The sequence below is a fragment of the Octodon degus genome, unplaced genomic scaffold, assembly GCF_000260255.1.
Source record: "Octodon degus isolate 3935 unplaced genomic scaffold, OctDeg1.0 scaffold00090, whole genome shotgun sequence".
Classification (NCBI taxonomy): Eukaryota; Metazoa; Chordata; class Mammalia; order Rodentia; family Octodontidae; genus Octodon; species Octodon degus.
The window spans coordinates 705,791-710,776 of record NW_004524666.1 but is presented as its reverse complement, the minus strand read 5'-3'; the positions used below and the strand labels follow the sequence as shown (position 1 = coordinate 710,776).

Below are 4,986 nucleotides of genomic sequence, written 5' to 3'. Positions count from 1 at the left end.
GTATAATCAGTGTCATTACTATATTGAATGTAGATACTTGTTTATACACCTAATTATTTTACTACTTTAACAGTTTGAACTTACAAACTTATATTGTAAATTGTTTTATCTCATACTGTCAAGCATAAAATGAGATAATTAATGCTTAATAAATATTTGATGAACTCCAGAATAAAATTAGTAGGAGTCCACAGAGGAATAAAAACAGAACTGGTTGTTCAAGTTGGCAGATTGAATGAGTACACATTTATCTCCTCTTATTCCCAGGATTTCTAGTCAGATTAATATAGCAAAGTATAAAACAACAAGTTAACCTATATGTTCGTGATTAAGTGCAAAACTGTATTAAATTGTGAAATCAATCGTCAATGGAGGAGCAGTTACTAGTGAAAATGTGCTCACAAAGATTGCTGTGCCCCTTACCTCAGAAGGGAAGTGCCTGCGATTATTCAACAAGGCAGGTATTATGCAGGTACACTAAGAAAATGACTTATCCTCAAAGATTAAAATCTCTAGTTGAATAATCAATCACGTCAATCTCACATATGCACTGGATTCCCCATCATAAATCTATTCTTAGCAAGTAACCTCAGAATTGCCTATAAAATTAACAAAAATAAGTTAACAAAGTAAGAGAAATCTATACAATCTAAAAAAAATTATGACTCACATCATGTTACTGGCAAGATGATAAGGATAGGATGAGATTAGCTACCTTTACCCACAGAGTTACTAAATTAGCCATTCATGGAGATGAGAACCAGTATGAGAATTCTGCCAACAAGTTGAGAACTTGTTGAAGCAGAAGCAGATAAATAAGAACTCCAGCAACAGGGTAGGCAAATCCATCATGTACACACATCTGTCCACATCTGTGCACTACTGAGAGAAAACCATTGCATAATGAGACTGTCGGGGCTGGGCAGATGGCTCAGTGGCATAAGCGCTTCCCTGGCAAGCACAGGGTCCTGAGTTCAATCCCTGGTTCTGCAAAAATAAATAAATAAATAAATAAATAAATAAATAATAATGATGATGATGATGATGATAATAATAATAATAGTAAAGAGACTGTCCTTGAGACCAAAAAGCATAGTCAATAATATAAAAAGTTCATGGGTGAACTCAAAGCAGATTTCATTAAGCAAAAGAAAGAACCAGGAAATTTGAAGATTGGACAATTGAAACTCTTGGGACTGAAGAACGGAGAGTAAAAGATGAAAAAACATGATGATATCTCAACGTCACCACACAGACGAAATTGCACTTGAATTCAGGAATTTCAAGACACCTATTCAAAAAGATACAAAAACAGGTGGCAGCTCCATTTTGCAGAAGAAGGAAAATGTCCTGGATCCTTTCAGGTAGCGTAAAGGTACTGGCGGGTTCATCAAGCAAGCTTACCATACCTGTCTGCAGGACTCTTGGTCTTTTGGGCCTGACACAAATTGAGGTGCAGGAAGAGGGAGGAAAATCCCCTGGATCCCTGCAGGATTAAAGTGTTGGAAAAGAAAATAAAACATACTCAACATGCAAAAGTCTTGTGAAGAAAATGAAAGAAAACCAGAGAATATGCCAGAGGCAGAGGAACTCTGCGCTTCAGAAGATTCACCACAGGAAGTAGAAAGAAACCTTCAGCCTTCTGAGGGAAGTATAAGACAGGAAGCAGAAGGAAACCTTAGAGGAGGGCCTGCTCAAACTGGCCAGGAATTTAAAGAGGACATTCCAGTTAGGTACTTGGACCCTGAAGAAAATCTAAGAGGAGTCGATGAGTTGGAAAGACTTAGGGAAGAGATAAGTAGAGTAAGGAACAAGTTTGTGATGAGGCTTGGAAGCAGAGACCTTCACTTCATCCTGTGTGCTTCAGGCCTTGAATTGTTTTTTGTGTGATGCTAAAACCTGGCCCTTGTTTTCTTCTTGTAGCATTTTCTCAAGTATCTTTGACTTTTGTTTTGCTTTTAATTGCATTGCAGTATTGTATTTTAGGTAGTTTTGTTGTTACCAGCTTCTCGCTGGAGTTTAAATTTTGCCCCATTTTCCTGATTTAATTTTCAACTGGAAAGTTTCACACATATGGATGGAGATACATTTAATCTGTTATATAGTGAAACATGATAGGTTACAAAGAGAAAATTTAATATCCCCTCACATACATAGGATGAAATTTCAAACTGTGTGTGCATGTGCACACTGTGTGTGTGTGTGTGTGTGTGTGTGTGTGTGTATCAAACACTGTGTAAATTTCTTTGGTGTGCAAATTATTGTTTGTGTTTTACTTTTTGCTTATGTGTATTTTTTTAATGAACATTTATTTCACCTATACAAAAAGCTGAGAATTTCTTATGAGAGTCAAAAAACTAAATTGCAACCATCTTAAGGGCAATGGAGGCACTTGAACTCTTGAAGAAAGAGCTATAAAAAAGAAATGTAAATCTCAAATTACCTTTCAATCTCAGCCAGAGGAATAAAACTAGCAATTCTCAAAGAAAAAACAAGGGAGAGGGCAGGGAGATGGCTCAGTAGAATAAGCGCTTCCCTGGCAAGCGCAAGGGCCTGAGTGTTCAATTCCTGGTACAAAAATCAAAAAACAGAAACAAACAAACAAATAAAAAACAGAAAAGCTTGCTGTCTGATTTATTTCACTTAATATTATGTTTTCAAGGTAAACCCACCTTTCTATGAAGGACTCAAGTTTATCTTCATGGCAAAATTAGACTCCATTCCTTGAAATTACTATCAAATATTCTGTCATTGGAACTGTCTTATATAATGTGATATGGTCAAAAACACAACTGAAAAATTTAGTTATATTTAAGGTTCATTATGAATACAAGGGAAAAGTGTTTTAATTCAGAATATTGCAAGACAAGCATAGTAAAAAGTCCTGGTTAAATTAGTTATAGCTCACTTTCTAAATTATAAATGAGAAAGGTTTTCTTTTTTACCTTTTTAATTGAGATTAGTATACATCGATATCCTTTTATGAAAGTAAATTTATTTTAGCTTATTTTTCTGTAGTTGGTTTAAATTCACTGAATCATGGTTGCATAGACACAAAGCTCACATTTTAATTTAAATTATGATTTAAGGTAACATTTTGAGTAAATCAGGAAATCTTAAGTTCTATTTATGCTACCTTGGGTAGTCTTAGGGTATATTTCAATTGTGACCTGTATTTTTATTTTTTCTTAATAGCATCTATGCCATAATGAAATAGCTGGACTTTTTGTGTTTGCTGTTTGAACTGTCAAGCAATAATCTTTGTTCTAAAATAAGAATAGTGTAAAAAGAATGAACGACTTGAAATCTAAATGGTAGGTCTATATTTGCATGTATATTACTCTTATAACACCTGTATTAGTGCAGTGATACTAGTGCTTGCATTTTGGAAATGAAGAAATAAAGATTAAGGGAATTTAACAGAGTTAAGTGAGACTTCAAAACAAGAAACTTGAATTCAAATTCCTATTTTTACTGTTTTCCTGGCATAGCTTATATGCCTAAGCCATTAACTCTCATAAAATATTAAGTAAATTCATGCATAATCAGGAAATATCACTCAGCTGGTATATGATGAAAAATAAAACAACATGATGCATATGACTAATATTACATACAGTAGTGCTACAAAATTACAGTTTTAAAAATAACCAATTTACCCAGTATTTGTTAAAAATGCCAATTAGTAACATTCTCCACTAAACTATGGTATCAAGTCTCTTGGATAAAGTCTAGCAATCTATCTTTTAACAGATGTGCAGGAGATTTTAATACATTCTATTTTTTTTTCTTTTTCTCTGTATTTAGGATAGGGCTTATAGGGCGTGCAGGTATTCACAACACAGATCGAACTCAGTGATTACCTGTTTTCAGCCTCCCAAGTGCTGAGATTGCAGGTTGCGCCACCATGCCCAGTCTCAACTGCCATCTCAGCGCTCTCTGCGAGGGGGGCTGGCACAGCATGCTGGGGATTGAACCCCGGCCCCTGAGCTCTGCATAAGCAGGTGCTTTAGTCACATTCTAAGTTTGAAAACAAACATTTTACAATATTTGAATGGTAGGTTTACACATTTATTATGAGTTCATTTTTGCTATTAAAAAACTAAGCTTATGCACAAGATAGCTAAGATAATTATGCTATTAACCGCTATTAGTCTATTGAAAGCAACTTTCAGTGTCTACATTGTTTGATCAATTTGGCATTCCTGAACCTTGTAATCTAAGCAACTACTTTGGAGATAACAATATGCAACATAATAATCATTAATTTCCTATCATATTGTTTTGAACTTCTGTCTCATTTTATTATTTTGCTATCTCTTTAAAATAAAAAGACTAAGCTTAACTGTGTTTGATATTTCGTAGACTATATGATTAACAAGTTGTAGAATCAAACCTAAAATGAAGTGTCCTGATAACCAGTGAAGGGAACTTCAAGGAGATTGTTCACTTATTACACATTCCACTGTGGATACTCAACAGCATAAAAATTTGGTTTCAACTAAGAATCAAAATAGCATGTGTAGATAAAAATGTTCTAATTGCACAAGAATGACAATTGCTCTTAGAAAGACAAGCTCAGAAAATCAAATCTCACTCTGCAGGGTACCAAGACCAGCAGAAATAGGGCAAGAGCCAGTAAAGTTCAAAGATGAAGCACACAAAAGATACACCAAACCAGCATGAATTGATGAGGCGTGATTACAGAGCACTGAGGCATAATCACAGTGTGAAGCACAGGCCGGAGTGCCCAAGTCAGAAGCGTGAGCAAAGGCTGTACAAACATCTACGTGAACACAATTCAAGATGACTGTTCACATTGCCCAGGGTAAACAGTCTGCTGATCACATCTTGTCACACTTAGATTTCAATTATGAAATACAGGGATGCAAATGAATTACATGGCTACATGGGTGTTCAAATATGCAGAAATGTCCCCCAACACATTTTAAAATATATATTAGATACATACATAGAAAGAATATA

General features: G+C 34.9%; 1 pseudogene; it reads left to right on the top strand.

Moving 5' to 3' along the window:
* The first annotated feature begins 1,530 nt into the window (after positions 1-1,530).
* Positions 1,531-1,874, top strand: LOC101563148 (annotated as a pseudogene).
* Positions 1,875-4,986: the final 3,112 nt, after the last annotated feature.